At 41.2% G+C, this 18,878-nt stretch overlaps 1 protein-coding gene and 1 long non-coding RNA gene across 4 annotated transcripts in view; one reads left to right on the top strand and one right to left on the bottom strand.

Annotated features, from left to right (window-relative positions):
• Positions 1-18,878, bottom strand: part of KCNJ3 (potassium inwardly rectifying channel subfamily J member 3) — a 114,762-nt gene that overhangs the window by 18,690 nt on the left and 77,194 nt on the right. The window lies entirely within an intron of this gene.
• On the top strand, positions 10,487-14,747 carry LOC308479564. The gene is made up of 3 exons (XR_013987727.1): positions 10,487-10,613; positions 13,878-13,922; positions 14,052-14,747. It is a non-coding gene; the product is annotated as an uncharacterized lncRNA (long non-coding RNA).

Genomic DNA, 18,878 nt, shown 5'->3' with positions numbered 1-18,878 from the left:
TTCAGCGAGTTGTAGTTGAGACCTCTCACAAGATAGGAGATGAAAATGTCTCCTGTCATGATCTCATACTTAGGATGCTCACCGAATTGTATTAACACTGAATGCAATTCAAATATTAAATTAACTGCTGCCTTTAGGGAACAACTGCTTGCCATTTTCAGACAGTAATGCTATCTTTACTTGGAAGACAGGTGCTTTCAGCACTCTGCCATTATCTGTGCATCTATAGTTTATTACACAACCGCAGATGGAAGTTAAATGTTAAAAAACCATTTCTCAGTAACTTGATGCGTTTCTTCATTCCTATAAACAAATCATTTTGCTCCAGTTTTGGTTTGCTCTATAAGACGCAGAAAATATAGAGGAGCCTACAGGACCAGCTTCCGTTTGGAGGAAAGAACACTTGAAGACTTGCAAAGTCTTTGTAATCATCAGAGCCACAGCAATCATAAGGACACACAAAGGTACCGTAGTTTTCGCTCCAAAACACGCACTTTTTTGCTCCTAGAAAGTAAGGGAAAATGCCTGTGCGTGTTACGGAGCGAATGCACGGATCGGAGCCATGGCTGCCGTCAGTCAAGCAAAGCGGGAGCCGCTTACACGCTCTACGAGGCTCTCGCTTTGCTTGCTTTAAAGCAACCTGGAGCCGGGGAGGAGGGAGGGAAGGAGAGCCATGGCAGCAAAGCGGGCAGCAGCCGCTTACACGGGAGGAGGGACAGACGCTAGCAAAGGTCCGTGCGCTCGCTAAACAGAGCAATGAGGCTGCAGAGGGACGGCAAGAAAGATAAAATTTAAGCAACCAGCAGCAAAATAAAACCAACCTCGAGCTCTGAGCCACGCAGTGAAAACCAGGAAGTAAAAAAAAAGGCTGGGGATGAGGGAGAGGGGAAAACTTCGCAAATCCCCGTGTCTCAGCTGATCCGCTGGGATGGAGCAGCTTGTTTTCAGGCAGGATAGATTCGAGCATTGTCCGGGTCCTAGTGCCCCTACCGCTTTTTTGTGCTCCATTCTATTGCTGCTGGTGGCTGCTTATCACTCAGGCTGCAAGGAGGAGCGCTTTTACACAGCTAATGGCGAATCCCCTGCAATCCAAGTCCTCCTCACTTGCTCAAATCTATTCTGCCTCAAAACAAGGAGCGGAAGGAAAAGGCTGCAAACTGTTAAATGGAAAAAATCCCAGGCACAGGGCAAATACCTTACGTATACCTTTAAAGCAACAGTGCTCTTTCCCTCCCTCCTCCCCGCTAAGCTCCTTTTCCACGCGTGCTCCTTGTCCCTTGAGTGCTTTTCCTTCCCTCCCCACTTAAAACGTGGTTACAAAGCACGGATCCACATGGATCCTCAGGATTTTTGCATTGGGCTACCCCAAACTCACCATCAGATCACATGTCTGTGGCCACAGCATGAACCATAAAAATCATACATCCACTGTTTCGTTTAGAATATTTTTTTCTTGTTTTCCTCCTCTAAAAACTACGTGTGTGTTATGATAAGTTAAGATAAGATAAGATAAGATAAATTTATTGTCATTGTCCGTATATACACAGTATACACAACAACGAAAATCAAACACCCACCCAAAGACCGGGTTCACATACACATTTGCACGTATCTCCAACACTCTCATCCTATTCAGACATAATCTATAAAAAACATATTATACTCCAGAATGTAACATAACCTATTAAAGGCATAACATAACCTAAAAACCTGTCTCATTCCTTCCTACTCCCTGCTTGCTATTTCTTGCAACTGGCCCTGAGATCATTATTTAGTGCAATCAGAGCTCTTGGATAGAAACTATTCAGAAGGCGTGTGGTTCGTGTTTTCATTGTCCTATGACAATGGTCAGATGCGTGTTATAGAGCGAAAAATACGGTAATAAGCCTGGGAGGCCAACTCCAGAACAGCCTCTCTCACAGAGAAAGTGAGAAGGCAGGAAGAGGTGGGAGGGGGTTGCACTCAGAACATTGATTGCTTTCAGTACATTCTGCATCCAACAAGCAAACTCCCTTCTTTTGCTTGCACCCCTCTGCTGCTCTCCTTGCCACTTGTCTATCACTCCCCCTTGCTGCAAAACCTTGCTGCAAGAGTAAGGTAAGGTAAAGGTAAAGGTAAAGGGACCCCTGACCATTAGGTCCAGTCGTGACCGACTCTGGGCTTATGGCGCTCATCTTGCTTTACTGTCCGAGGGAGCCGGCGTACAGCTTCCAGGTCATGTGGCCAGCATGACTAAGCCGCTTCTGGCGAACCAAAGCAGCGCATGGAAACGTCGTTTACTTTCCCGCCGGAGCGATACCTATTTATCTACTTGCACTTTGAGGTGCTTTCAAACTGCTAGGTGTTGGGATACTGCCAGGGAGACAAAGTCCATCATGGCCCCCAAGCCGCCTCCGGACGTCCATCGATCTCCCGTAGATACAGTATCAGCAATTAGCGACACGAGCTCCAGAAATAGCCTGCCACATTCCAGAACTGGTGTACGCTCTATCAGCAGATAATGCACAGTGAAAGATGCACTCAGGAGAGCATTATTTACAAGTTTATTAAGCGTTGGTTAGAACAAAGAAAACATGACTGCCTGCTTCAGTGTCTCTGACACAGAGAGAAAACGAAAGCAATAGAAAACATAAACTTCCTGTGAACAGGAAATACGCAGACTCTGTGACTCACAAAGCCTGCTCCCTTTTAAGGTGGAACGGAAATATCCTAACATCCTCCCCCTTTCCGTGTAACCTGTAGTACTTGTGGTTCAACCCAATTGCAACCTTTGTACATAAACCTTAAGTTGTTCTCTGTTAACAACCTTAGACAACAGATCAGCAGGAATTTCATTTCCTGCCATGTAGGACACCTGAATGAGTCCTTTCTGAATACACTCTCTTGCACGATGTAGCTTAATCTGCAAGTACTTGGTTCTTTGCTTGCAACTCTCTGAGTTCAGCAAAGCCAAACAGGATCTATTGTCTTGATACACTTGTATAGGACATTTCACAGAAACTCCGATGTCCTTAAACAGTTGCATCAACCATTCACAATCCATGAGTGAAAATGACAGAGCATTGGGGCCACTAGGGGGCGCATTGGAAGATGGCTGACAATAACATCTCTCCGACCCACACGAGGTAATTTGGAGGCTATGATGGGGGTAATTAGCCTCCTTAACCCCCCCAGGATTGTGGGGGGGACGGCCCTTGCCTGCTGTGCCCTATACCACCCCCGAATTTGTGGGGGTGGGGGCACTAGGCACAAAGCCCTCCTGTGGGATTTCGGCACTCCTGGACGCCGTCCCTGATTCGCGCCACTAGATGCAAGAACTTCAAAAGAAACAATTTGGATGAAAGGAATGCACATATTTCAAGAAAGAAGGGGGAGTAAAGACTGCTAACAGAAGAGATTTCTGACAAAACAAGATAAGAATAAAACATGAGAAGATACGCCAAGACAAGGTACGGCAAATGACTGAGGGGGGAGGGAAAAAAAAACTCTCCCTTCTTTCCTTATGTGATTAAACAAGAATCCCCTCCCCTCACGAGTCAGAAATGTCGTTTTAAGGACTTAAGCTGTGGATTTAAGGCTGTGTGGAGATAAACTTTCGAACCAAAGCACGTTTTAAGAAGAGCGTGGAACGTGTAAGAGCTTTGAAATGACGCAGTTAAAAATGCCGTCGCCATATTGGGAAGTACTGTCGGAGGTCTTGAGTCTGGGAGGAGAAAGAGAGAAATAGAGCTGTTTATATATTGTGGGTTAAACTCCTCAGTGGGACTTAAGAGCGACAGTTTTACGAGACTATGATGGAAAGAGTGATGTTATCTATGAAGGAGATGATATATGGAAACCATCTCGATTTGAGGATTGGAAGAACGGAAAATTCACACAGGACTATTATTACTATTGGTGTTTATCGGCTTAAGGAGACTATCAGAAGAGATCATAAAGAAAAAAGAGAAAATATATGAACAAGATGTGATGTGGAAACAGCAAGATAAGATGGGATAGAATTATGAACTCTGTTTGGACTGATTTGGACTGATTGGGACATTAATGCAGCAGCAAGAAGATGATCAGAATTCCCCTTCGGATCTTGAAATATGGGTCCCCCCAACAAAATTTAAAATTCGGCTTTGTAATTCGGAATTTATGTGATATGATTTAATTTGATGTGATTGGCCAGTTAATAAAAATTATTTAAAAAAAGAAGAAGAAAATGACAGAGCATTGAGTTCTGCTTCACAGGCACTTAGGCTTACTGTCGTCTGCTTCTTGCACAGCCAGTCAAACAGACAGTGGTTGTACATGTAGCATACTCCAGAAGTGCTTGTACCATCCGTGGTGGCACTTCCAAAACTAGCATCTGCAAAGATTTCAAGACCTCCAGTCTTCTGACTGGTGAACCTCAGCCTGTAGTGCAAAGTCCCTTTCAAATAGCGGGCTATGCGCTTCAGAGCTTTCCAATCCTGAACAGTAGGATTGCAGACAGTATATTGCTGATGCTGTATCTACGGGAGATCGATGGACGTCCAGAGGAAGCGTGCTGGGCCCATAACCTGTTGTTGGGATACTGCCAGGGAGACAAAGTCCATCATGGCCCCCAAGCCGCCTCCGGACGTCCATCGATCTCCCGTAGATACAGTATCAGCAATTAGCGACACGAGCTCCAGAAATAGCCTGCCACATTCCAGAACTGGTGCACGCTCTATCAGCAGATAATGCACAGCGAAAGATGCACTCAGGAGAGCATTATTTACAAGTTTATTCAGCGTTGGTCAGAACAAAGAAAACATGACTGCCTGCTTCAGTGTCTCTGACACACAGAGAGAAAACGAAAGCAATAGAAAACATAAACTTCCTGTGAACAGGAAATACGCAGACTCTGTGACTCACAAAGCCTGCTCCCTTTTAAGGTGGAAATATCCTAACACTAGGTTGGCAGGAGCAGGGACCGAGCAACAGGAGCTCACCCCATCATGAGGATTCGAACCGCCGAACTTCTGATCAGCAAGTCCTAGGCTCTGTGGTTTAACCCACAGTGCCACCCGCATCCCTGCCGCAAGAGTACTGCTTGCTAAAAAGAGCTTTTTTGTCCACTGCACCATTGCGTGTGTGTTTCACCCTTTCCCCATTAGCTGGCATGGTGGGATTATAATTCATACATTTGGCGCAGAGCATCCTGCATAATCCTATATGCATTTACTCAGGAGTAAAACCCCACAAAGCTAAAAGGGGCTTACTGCTTCCAGGTATGTAAGTTATATGATTGCAGTGCCCTGTACTCATATGTACTACTACTATTATTATAATTATAATTATTATTATTATTATTATTATTATTTGGGGAGGGCAAAACTTTTTTGCCCTGGGGTGGCAGATGCTATAAATATACCACTGGGCCTTTGGTTGACAAAGTTCCCACACCTGATCTAATCACTAATATACCAACAAAACTGGAGAGAAAGTGTTGTTATCTGGAAGCAAGCTCAGATGAGCCAACTGCTGTGTCTCACCCAGCAGGCTTTCCCAGGATCATTCTTGCTTGCCTCTTGGCTGTCTCTAAGCCTGCCCTAGATTAGTAAACCACCCCAGGTCCAGGCTTCAGATCCTTCACACTGCTGACATGGAGCCTTCCAAAGTTCCTCTTCAGCCAACCTACACTCCTCCACTCTCGGTGAAACAATGCAATGAGCACAACTAACTTAATCAAGATTGGTGTATTTGTGTTCCACTCCCAACATTCTGTGCGCTCCGAAACCACCATGACACAAAGCCCAGCAGGGCAACCTCTGGTTTGCAGAGGTATAAAAATATATATATGGGGGAAGCAGTCCAACTCAGAGCATGACACTTTTAAGCTCATGGTTGTTGAGAGTTAAGCAAAAGATTCCAGCATTACAGAGAGTTGGACTAGATGATCCTTATGATCCCTTCCAACTTTACAATTCTATGATTCTATTAGAAGTGTGCTCAGTGCCCACAAGATGCTGGCTGTTGAATGGGGGGGAAAAGGGGTACCTGAAAACTTGATAGAAGTGGGAATGGAATAGAGTGGCTGGAAAAGAGGGATGGAAGAAGAGACACATGTGAAAAGTCTGGAGAGAACCATATATGATTATTTCCATGGGCTATTTCTTGGTTCATATTTACAAGCTATTTCCCCAGTGACAGGAATTAGAGCTGTCTATAGAAATCAATAGAGAAATCCCAAGATTTGAAGGGAGTTGAAACTGGGCACTAGTGTGTCCACTCAACTCCTAACCCCCACAAAAACCTTCCCCAGAACAGCCCAATAAGGAATGGGCATCCTCAGGGGGCATGGAATGTGGTCTGATTAGTCGGCCAAAAAACAGAAAGGAAGGCCAGGGAGGGAGTTTGCCTACATGTACAGTCTGTAGGCCAACTGTACACAGGCTATGTATATAGACTACTTCAAAAGATCTGGGTGGGAAACTAAATTATTCGAAGACATATGCACACTTCTGAAATCTGCCATGTCTTTTGGAGCGACATCTTCTGCGAGTTGTCTACACCACCTTGTCTCCACTGTGTCAGAGATAGTGTAACAGTTCCTACTGCTTCCCATGACATCAGAGTGATGAGCAAAGGGAGAATGCATGGCCTTAATGGATTAGAACCAATATAATTTTCGCATAGGTTGAGTGAAAATCACCCATTCCACATGCATCTTTTCTGGGTACAGTGGATGACTGACTGTGGAATATAGATAAATGGGTTTATTCTGTTTAGATGCAGCTGCGAACCTTGTATGAATTTCATAAGGCAAGAGACAGAAGAGTTCTTATTGCTTCTGTAAGAGTATCCTGAAAATGTGAAAATGCATCAGAGGGTCTTCTAATGGCTTTGAGAAATATGGAGAAAGGAAAGGGGCTATGAAGGGTGATTTGCACTTGTCACTTCATAACTTGGAGGCGTGGAACGGCTATAGCATAAATCATTATGAAACAAATCACTATGGATCATTGCTTCTTATCACCTGAAGCCAAGGCACCAGAATTGGAGCAAAGAGAGGAGGTAATAAGGGACAGAGATCCCTGATGACCCCAGAATGTGATGATTTAGCTGCCTGAATGTGTGAACTTTCCCTAAATATTATGGCAACAAGCACAGAAAATGTCAGGCATATTTTGCTTCCTTTCTTTCTTTACGGAAATAGTGCATCACACTGAGAGGAAACACAAAAGGCTTTGTTCTATTATTTTTATATTTAAATGTTTAGGGCATGGCAGCACACATCATTGTTGTTATGTGGCAAAGTGTGGGATGCCTGCTAAAAAAAATGAATGTTCTTCTGTTTCCTTGGCTCTTTGCAGTACAAACACATGAAAACATCTGAATTTTATTATTTATTTATTTTATAGATTTATATGCCACCCGTTGCACACCACATGGTGGTTTACAACAAAAACAAGATAGAAACAATATATAAATACACAAAGCAATGGATCAGAACAACTCATAAGTAGCAATTTATAGCAACAGCGGCTAAATCAATTTATCTATTCAAGTCTCTCCTGCTCCCAACAGGTATATCTTAAACAAGCCATTCGAAACTATGAAAAGATGGGGCCAAATGCACCTCAGTAGGGGAGGAGTTCTGCATGCAAGGAGCCACCAAAAGAAGTCCCTTTCCTGGGCCCCCACACCACATACTTCATTCTGAATAGGAGCCAACAAGAATTTAGCAAATGGCTTAAGATGGCCGAGGTGAGCTTTTAAAAAGTTTGAATGGAAGTGAGAGGGATGGAGTGTACCAGATGAGTTCTCCCTCAACAGTGTCCCAGATTTTGGGTTGTTTCCTTTGTCACACAGAACTCAATGGAAGCCACTGAAAATCAAGCTACTATGTCCTATAAAAAAGGTAAAGGACCCCTGGACGGTTAAGTCCAGTCAAAGGTGGTTATGAGGTGCAGCGCTCATCTCGCTTTCAGGTCGAGGGAGCCAGTATTTGTCCACAGACAGCTTTCCGGGTCATGACCAGCATGACTAAACTGCTTCTGGCACAAGGGAACACCGTGACAGAAAACAGAACACACGGAAATGCGGTTTACCTTCTCACCGAAGTGGTACCTATTTATCTATTTACACTAGTGTGCTTTCGAACGGCTAGGTTGGCAGGAGCCAGGACAAAGAAATGGGAGCTCACCCCGTCACACGGATTACCTCCCCCTGTTCATGTGACTGTTGCCATTTTGGCTACATAAGTGACAAGACTTAAAAAGCTGAATTTGAACATTCTTTCTTCCAAGAAGCTCATCCAGTTTATCTGCCCAACAAACCTAAAGACTAAAACTGAAAGATAGTGACTGGACCCAGATCACCTGAATGAGTTTCATTGTTGGGTAGGGATTTGAACCTGGGCTGCCACTGTTCTAGTCTGACACGCACGCTACAAAACCACACAGGTAGCTGAGCTGAAGCTCTCTGAATTGCAAACTTGCTTGCAAAAGTTGCTTGCAAAAATATGGTCTCTATTTCTGTTCAGTCCAGTCCTAATTTGAATTCCTACAGAGGAGCCTATTTAGCAGTATCTCCAACCTTACTGGAATATATACTAATAATAAACAAATGTAACAAATTGAATATATCCTCAACACAAAAACAGACAAAAGATCGGGATTCCTTTGCTTTCCTTAAATATATCTAGATGCCAAAAAAATGCATGCATCCACAATAAGCACATTTAAAATCTAACCATGCAGAGTTCTCATTCTTTACTTGGCTGTTTTTGAATGCTGCAGAGAAAACTGGAGCTTTTGTTTTGTTCCTCAGTTTAGATGCTTTGTTTCTGCACCATTACTATAAATACTTTTACTGCGCATTTAGATTGTGTTGTTCTTCCTGGAACCATTTCATTTTGTGAAAATATAGTCCCTCCTTTTTTGGGGGGGGGGGTGTATTTTCTTCAGTCATTAACTTTGACTCATTATCCTAATCTGGGATACTATAGTTAGTAAGACTTTTTATTGTATGCAGCAATGCCAAAATGGAGATCTGTGAAATGCCACATAAATGGTAAGCAGGATCTTTACATTTATGCTCACTCAACAAGGGGGGGGGGGATATATGAAATGAATTACAATTGTTTGGTGTTTTGTATTTTGGAAATATCTGCCTTTAAATGAATGAATGAATGAATGAGGTCAGTGGGGACAAAGCAGAGATCCCAAGCAATGCAGAGCCATACTGGTGGTTTACTGGGAAGAAACTTCAATAACGGTCCATCATTATCCCTCTATCTATGCCAGCAATGCCTACAAGGGTAGTATGTTTCTAGCCCTGAAGGCACACTAATAAAATACAGTATGTATTCTGTACACCGAAAGTGGAAATTATTATATATGCTGTAGTATGACAATGATGGGATGCGGGTGGTGCTGTTGTCTAAACCACAGAGCCTAGGGCTTGCCGATCAGAAGGTCAGCGGTTCGAATCCCCGCGATGGGGTGAGCTCCCGTTGCTCGGTCCCTGCTCCTGCCAACCTAGCAGTTCAAAAACACATCAAGTGCAAGTAGATAAATAGGTACCGCTCCGGTGGGAAGGTAAACAGTGTTTCTGTGCGCTGCTCTAGTTCACCAAAAGCGGCTTAGTCATGCTGGCCACATGACCCGGAAGCTGTACACTGGCTCCCTCAGCCAGTAAAGCAAGATGAGCGCCGCAACCCCAGAGTCTTCCACGACTGGACCTAACAGTCAGGGGTCCCTTTACCCTTTACCTTTATGACAATGATATGTGCTTTATATATCACATCCAGATTTGCCATAGAAATTATTCTGACTCTTCTAAGAAGCTGCCTTGTAAGTATATTGAGTAAGGAGTATGAGATTTGACCGGAGAAGTAAGGAAGAGCTGCTCATATATTCACTGTAGCTACTTCATTCCAAGCAGCACCAATAGATATATCACTGCAGTGTAAGGATGCACTTTCAAGCACATTTCCCTATAAAATATATTTGAAATCAGTTGGCGTTGCTTTCATGTACTTGTACTCAGCTTTGAAATTGAAGTTACTTAGAATTTATAATAAGTCCTGGTGAGCAGCATTTTGAAAATTCCTCCGGTTATGATGGGAGAAGGGCTGGAGTTAATATCAAAACGAAATCCATCACGTTTACAAATTTGCAGAGTAAAAACCTGAATTGCAACTAGAGCCAGAAACTTGTATTTGAAGCTGACTGATGTGGCTGTCAATTTTTATTATTGGCATTGTATGTGCTTGTGTGTTGATATAGGTAAGTGAGGAGAATGCTAAGAATAGCACAGAACACGGGCAGCCTCATGAACTGTATAAAATAAGCCACGGTATAAACACGGTGAAATGAATTTAGTTTTTTCATCAGAATGAACACACAACAAGTCTCGATCTTCCAGTGCCAGAAAAATCTTGACTAGTTGCACTAGGTGTCAATCCTACAATTCATGAAATAAAGGCTCAAACAAAAGAATGTGACACACTTAAGAAAACCCAAGATTCCATTTTGTGTAGCTTTGAATAGAACAACTGAACAGAACATTCTATTAAGCAGCTTTGTTACCTAGTAACAGATATTGTAAAAACACACACACCCATATACTACAACCAGGGAGTAAGGAATTTTAAGGTATAACATGATCTGGAGAACTGTGTGTTTATTATGATAGAAATAACTGAAATAAATATGAGTACGAGAACAATTAAAATGTCAAGCTGGGGAAAATACAAAGTCTCCTGCTTTCCCAAGAACACTTGAGTGGACAAATGATAGTCACTGGAAAAGGGTGTTTAGAACATGTGCAGTGGCAAGTTAATATTAAAATGCAAGAGAAGAACTGCAGACGTCCAGCAACCCACAGCTTCTTTCTAAAGGCATAATGCAAAGCCAATTATCCCTTGAAATGACCATAAATCCAACACCTGCAGAAATCCACAAAGCGAGCTCCTATTCTCTCTCTCTCTCTCTCTCTCTCTCTCTCTCTCTCACACACACACACACACACACACAGAGAGAGAGAGAGAGAGAGAGAGAGCACATATGTACAATGTGCTAGTGTGCACCCTTCCTTCCAGTCTGCGATGGTCATTTTGGTGGCTAACAGAGGGTCATATATGAAGCAATGGTGGAGTGATTTAATGCAGAGAGTGTATCTATGTCGAAAGCGAATTTGACTTACTTGGATACAACCTAGAGTTTATTTTGTTAAGATCTGCACATGATACAGCTTGCTTTTACTGATGCATAAGCTTACTACTCAAATGGGGAGAAGTTAAGATGCTGAAATATATATGGAATGTATTATCAAATGAAGTGCACATTGGTCACAATAGAAATAGGACTTCATAAGGATAGCACAATCCTTTTGCCTCTGTCATCCAAAACCTTTATGATGCAACCAACTTCTGCCTTTTAAATACGTTAGTCCCACATTTCCCCCTAGCTAAGAGATTTTGGTTTTTAGCGGTTGTTCTGTTAAAAAGAGAGGGGGGAAATTAAAAGAAATGCTATTCTATTTCCAGTCTTGCGTCATTGTCAGAACTGTGAAAGCTTTAGGCTTTGGGTTCTTGTAAGAAAGGATTTCTCTGTAGATTCCACTGAATCACAGCCTCAGCAGTATTTTCTTTTCTTTTTTTAACCTAGCATGCTATTTCTGAAAACGAGTGTACATCTTCAAATAATTTTTTTTCTGAAATGGAAAGATGCTATTCAAGGAAAATGTCTTCTTTTTAAAAAATGAAATAAAAAGTTTTCTTTTTAAAAATGAAATAAAATAGTGTTTTGAAATGAGGGGCAGTCTGATGATTTGTACAAAAAGTTTGAAGTCAGTACTGAACTGCACCTCAATTTGACTGCCAGTTTTATTTGTCATAAAACTGAAGGTTAAGCCCACCATTAATAGTTCAACATCAGCTTATTTCCACCAGAGTTCAGTCGCTTCTATCAGACAATGCTAAAAGCAGGAACAAAAGTTTTCAGAGGCAGATTTTGCCTAGTGGGTACCATACTACTGAAGGGGTGGGAAGAGGGACTCTCAGATCTAAAAGCTAGGGTACTAATATGATATGCTTGCCTCCAATCGCATCGGGTTTCTGTTGGGCAGTGATAGGTAGGCAAATGGACATTTAGATGCTTCTCAGAAGGTGCTCTCCATGTGATTTCACTCATGCACGTGGAGGGAACGTAACCCCCACATAAGTGGGGTGATGCCTATATACATGGTTGAAGGCTGGCTGGTTGAAATCCCACAAGTTAAATAAAAGCCCACACTAGGAAATGGCCTTGCTCAGAGGCAGAGAGCTTAAAAGCTACTTTTCACAGTGGATTTCCCTAGAAGGGCAAAGAAGAACACATGGGCACAATGCCCATCCCCCCCCCCCGCTCTCTAGCTCTCCTACTCTATCGCCACACAACTCTCTCTAGTTGAAGATCTCAGCTCTGGGGCCACCTGGAGGACTCGTGGGAAAGTGGCTACTGCTGCTGCGCTACTCCACGTATCAGCTGTTAGGCGGGGAGGCAGAACTGCTTAAACAAAGCCCTGCTGCTCCTCCACCCTCACTGACATCCTCTTTGGGTTCTGGGGAGGGTCTCCTTGTGAGCCACAATGCGCAGCCCTCATAAGCCTGTTATTGCTTTGGTCAGCTGTGTTACTTAGGGCTGAATTAAAAATCTGGCAACTACCATTTCTCAGAGTAAATCAGATTGGAGATTGCAAAGGAAAGGTAGCATATGAGGGAAGAGGGCACCAAAGCCCTTGCTCTCTGAATATTTTTGTTGTTTAGTCGTTTAGTCATGTCCAACTCCTCATGACCCCATGGACCAGACCACGCCAGGCACTTCTGTCTTCCAGTGCCTCTCTGAATATATAAGGCTGCAAATCCCATGGACAATTCAAAATAACATTTGCTCAGAAGCCTTATATGTTGTGTGCTTGCACAACTATGTATTTGATCCGCTCCAAATTCACAGCAAATGTATAAACAGACAATTTCAAACTTAGCTCTCCATCATGCAAGGAAGTTTACAAAGCATTAAAAAACAAATAGCCTTTGTGGCTATCATTGCATTAAGCATACTTTTCAGATCAAGGTCTATTGCAGATTGGGAACACTTTGCTGATTTAGCTTGGAATAGTGTCCAGTCACCTTCTACTACACAAAAGCCAAATTTGCACTAACTTTTGGTGCAAAACAACTGGATTTTACAACTTGAAGAGTTTTTGGTTTAACAAAAAAATACTGTTTCAGTCCACACAATACTTAGTGGAACATTATGTCCAGGCATAGTGGAAACTAGCAATCACTCTGTCAGAAGGGAGAAATTAGAAGTTAAAAATACCGTGCACTGAAAACAGAACATTTTAATTCTAGTGATAACAATCCTCATCAACACCAACAAATAAAGTTCTTGGCAGTTTTGAAGTAATCCAGTGAGTCTCTTTTAGAAGTAAACCTGTGTTGTATGGAAATGTAACTTTTCCACTGATACTTTGACTGTGTCCTGTCAAAGTTACATGGATAACCCTCTACATAAATATATTTTTGTATTTTTGCAAAACAGTCCCCTCCGAATGTTTGGACATCTGAGAAGTTTGTATTTGCATTTTGGCAACATTAAAATGAACAAAAATAGATGTCTTAAGAGTAAAATGGAACCTGTTTTTTCTGTGTTACCAGGAGAACTTGTAATAGTGAGGATTCTTCCTACACTCAGATTTCAGTATCAGGCTTCCATGTGTGTTCACTTACATACTTGATAAGCAGAGACCAATGATAGTTACTGTAGTTACCATCTTTAAGAAAATGTACTTTAAAGTTTGCCTGGCAATAGCAGAGACTGCAAACACCTTCCACTGCCTGAGAAGATTATGACATTACTGTTTACCTTCCCCAGCTACTGATTTGCAGCCTGATAAAATCCTGCCAGACCCTTCATAAGGTGAGCAATCTGCCACGGCTGAATACCTGATCAATCTTCCCACGGTTTCAGTTTTCAGTTAGCTTTAAACTACTTCTTAATGAAAACTATAATAGCTAGAACAATGACTCTTTTTGTCTTCTTCTATAGATATTAACTTGGCAACTATTGACAGCGCACTGGATCCTGACATTTAGAAGAAATCCCCTCTCTCCAAGCACATCAACCATTTGCTCATGATTCACATTAGTCTTAATATGAGGCTACAAATGTGCTTTTGAGGTGACTGAAAAAGCTATGCATCAGATAGATCTAATACTTTTCTGTTAAGCACATTTGTGTTCTGCAAACCTGCAGGAATCAATGTGGTGCATGCCAGGTGTTGTGACCTAGAACTTCCATCATTCCTGGCAACTGGCCACACCTCTGAGGCTGACTGGAGTCCACAATACCTGGGGGGGAGGACACCACATTGACTATCCCTGTTGTAAACTGTCATGGGTAGAATGATGCTGTAATTGTTCCACATAGTCACTGGTGCTTGTACTTTACTAGCCTAGAGAATATAAACGGAAACACAACTAAGAGGTATCCTGTATACATAAAGAAGATATAAAAGGGCCCCAAACTGCTATTTTTTAAACAATTGCTAATTGGGCAGAAACTTAGAGTTTCCCCCCATGAATATGTCTTCTTGCATGAATTGTTCGAAAGAATACAAGTATGTCTTAATATATTACTGATATTTAATAAAGTATACCACCTTAAATATGAGAATCTTCTCCTTTACATACAGCAGGTTCTTATTACTGTAATTACTGTTGTGACTGACATAATATTTGAATATGATTTGCCTTCAAGTGAGTCAAGTTTACAAGGAAATAAGTTGAATTCACATAATGGAGTAAATAATTAGATGAATAATTTGATGAATCAGTAACACTATGACAGAACTATTAGGAAATGAAACCTACAATTATGAGTATTGCTTTTTGAACCAAGCCCTGCTTATTATTCAAAGGATAAAAATACTTTTTTGGTATTTTCTGTGGTAGAACTTGAATCTGGATATATGTTGAATGAAGAATCGAATAAAACCAGTTGGTTATAAACAAAATTCACCTACCTACCCACATATTTTAATTTGGAGAAAGGGAAAATGTTCCTGCCCTGCAAGGGGTTGGACTAGATGATCTCAAGGTTCCTTCCAACTCTGATTCTATACCTGATAGTATGTTGACAAATTTCTTTCTTCAGTTGCTTACCCTATAGATACTTCTTCATGGGATTATATGGGTGACTGAACATTCCCCTTTGGTAATTCACTGAACCAAATTCAACCACGATTGAAGGCCATTTATGCATGCAAGTATACACTAAGAGTGAACTTACTTGGCTATTATTGCAGAGATCATAGCACTAAAAGTTAAAAGATAAGTATGCTCACAATGACCCCAATTTTAATGTCAACTTTCTTCATTCTTCCAATGGATTTTTCCATTTATTGATTTTTTTAAGTTATATTGGTTGAAGTGCTGGCTCAATGCGCCTAAATCTTCACTAGCTCCTAATCATTTATTAATAAATTATAACTACTACAGCTTCTGAGAAGTCTGCAAAAAAGCCCATTTGCACAGTAACTTTTCCCTCATGCAATGGGACTTTCCTCTCATCTCCTCCTCTATGCAGTCCCTTCCACAGCCCCAAAACTACTCTACATAGGGATCATGGGGGCTTCAGTCCTCACAATAAAATATTTGAGGAGGCTGGGCTTCCACAAAGTTGATTGGAATTCCTATTCAAATGGTGTGTGTGCACTGCATCATGTGGGGTGAGGCTTACCTGGGCCCCCACAATATTTCATTCAAGTTGGCACCCCTGCTGTTGGGGGTCCTTTCAGAGTAGATTGGGGGCATGAAAGGCTGCAAGAGGGAGCAGAGGAAGAAGTCCCACTGTCTACGTTGGTGTGACACTGGATATTATTCTTAGTCTACATTGCAAGCTGTGATTTTGAAGGCAGAATGATGTGCCTGTCAATATCTTTTTGGTTTTTTTTTCCTGCTGAAAAATAAGAATACTGAAAACTGGTGTGCAAAGTCAACATTCACCTCAAATAATTCCCAGTGTGAGATCTGTTTTGTGATTGAACTAGCAATTAAAATGCAGCTGGAATGCAAAAAAAAAGAGCATCTGAGCATATGGTAGATGCATTTAGTTGTAAATGAAGCACACAACAGAAATCACTGGCTCAAAACGTATTTGTTTCGATTACGTTCCTGCCTTATACCGGGGCTTCATTGATTAAAGATTACCATATGTCTTTACAAGAGTTGGTCCTCCTAGGAGGAAATCATGCAAGGTTTCTGATATATTTTTTTTGCCCAAGATGCCCAGAATCATTAATAGCCAAGTAAGCATTTGAACCTCAGTCTCCAACCCAAATGCAATATTCTCTTCACTCTGTAAACTACACTGGCTGAAATTCACAAATAAGCAGTATTTTTGTGTACACTGAGAACTCTCGTAGGTGTAACTGGACACAATTAATGTCATGTTTCCACCAAGCATACTGGTGGCCTTTGCAGCCTTGAATTTCTTTACCTTCAGTTTCCCTCTTCTTCAAGTCTCCTAAAAATGGTACTTTAAAAAAAAAAAAAAAAAGCCCACCTAAGATCTCATTTGTTCCTGGTGGACTTCTTCGAGGTGGCACCTAGATTGTGAAATTCAGCCCAGGAAACCTTGTTTTACAGCATTAGCTAAGAATTGTGCTTTTTAAGCCTGTCTTATACAGTGGTACCTCTAGTTATGAGCTTAATTTGTTCCGGAGGTCCGTTCTTAACCTGAAATTGTTCTTAACTAGAGGCATGCTTTCACTAATGGGGCCTCTCACGATTTCCGTTCTCATCCTGGGGCAAAGTTCTCAACTCGAGGTAACTCTTCCAGGTTAGCGGAGTTTGTAACCTGAAGCATTTGTAACCTGAGGCATTTGTAACTTGAGATACCACTGGTATAGACAAATTTACTGTTTTGTGTATTGCTTTTCATACTGATCGTTGCACTTTGATTTTTATTTTGTTTTATTGTTAAATTATTTTAGTTGCTTTGAAGGCCTCCGTTAAATAGGGCAAAAATGTGGTGCATATACATAATAAAGCTCTTTCCTATTTATTATAAATTGTTGTGTGAATATGCAATATAAGGACACATTTTAAGCTTAATATCAACCTTACTGAGAAGCCTTGGGATAAATCGAACTGAAATGTAAAAGCAAAATGACAAAGGATTTAAGGGCACCCTTCAGTATTAATTAAGCAAACATCAATAGCTTTAATGTTTGTAAGAGCCATAAAACAAGGCAGAGAAACCTTTCGGGATGTAATTAGTACAATTTTTGCTACCTTTAGTGGACTATAACCATACAAAGCAGAGTAATATTTACCATTACTCTTATGTTGTCAGTTTGAAACAACAAGAAGATGAATCAGAATTAAGTGTTCAACGGTGCCCTAAGAAAATATTTCCAAAGTCATTATAGGGTTATTGCTTATTACTGTACACTGCAGTGGGCTTTAAGGGAAGGCAGCAGGAGAATGCAAGGAAATAAAGTGAATGGAAAGGTACCATTTTCAAGAAAAGCTAGGAATTCACACACACACACACACACACACACACACACACACACACAGAAAGCTTTTTTCTAAAAAAATATGTTTAGGGGTACTCTCATTTTGACTCAAGAAAATCACCATTTTATAGTTCAAATCAGCGGAAATACAGTAAATGGACAAAAGTACAAAGATTCACAAAATATTTAGGGGTATGCGTACCCCTGCGTCCCCTCAGAAAAAGTGCTGTATGTATATAGATATAGATATAGATAGATAGATGATAGATAGATAGATACAGATATATACACATATGCACACATACATATATGCACATACATGCGCAAGGTATTTATTAAGATGGATAGATACAAAGAGGACTAAGCTCTTGCATCTTTAAGAGCTGTACAGAAGAGAGAATTTCATCAGGTGTAGCTTACATGGGTACCCTAGTACCCATCAGCCTTCTACTTTTACAGTGGTACCTCGGTTTACGAACTTAATCCGTTCCGGAAGTCTGTTCTTAAACCGAAACCGTTCTTAAACCGAGGCGTGCTTTCCCTAATGAGGCCTCCCGCCACCGGTGCCCTTCCACCATTCGGCTTCTGTTCGTAGACCGAGGTAAGTTCACAAACTGGGACGCTACTTCCGGTTTTGAGAAGTTCGTAAACTGAATCGTTCGTAAACAGGGCTGTTCTTAAACAGAGGTACCATTGTATATTAACAGACAATGAAGGGTGGCAGAAGGTCTTTATGATAGAATGGAGAGGTGACACCAAGAAATTCCAGTGGCCAGCAAAGTATCTACCTATGTACCGTTTCACTTCTATGGTATGAATTCTATAGTGTTAATGAGACTATGAGCTTTCCCAACAAACTTTTACTTTGTGAAATGTAAGATTTTATGGAAAACATCATCAGTAGGTTCGCGTAGGTGTAATGTTCCCAACGTGCTAACCTTGATTAGACCGGCAATATGACATGAATTTGCATGCTCCCTAACTTCTCAGACAAGTTAAATCTTCATGGCCCAAGCTATGCTAAGTGCTAAGTAAGAATGCTCTGTAACTAGATTTTGAAACCAGTGTTTAAATGGATAATCAAACATTAGTTATGAGGAAAGCCAGGGTTTTCTTTAGTCAGTGGTGAGGCGGGCATAACTATCACCATGATTAAATCAAGTGACAGAAAAGGAAATTCAAGCAGGAGACAAGAAGAAAAATGAAAGGAGTATATATATATATATATTCCTTTAGTTATTTTGTAAACCAAGCATCTGCTTAATATTAAAGAGCATACTATCATACACACCTAATCATATGATACAGATAAAACAAAGGAACACTTTAGTTCCCTAAGGACATAATTTATT

Source organism: Podarcis pityusensis, assembly GCF_964106645.2.
Source record: "Podarcis pityusensis genome assembly, chromosome: 1".
Classification (NCBI taxonomy): Eukaryota; Metazoa; Chordata; class Lepidosauria; order Squamata; family Lacertidae; genus Podarcis; species Podarcis pityusensis.
The sequence above is the reverse complement of the archived record's forward strand: the minus strand, read 5'-3'. Positions and strand labels throughout refer to the sequence as shown.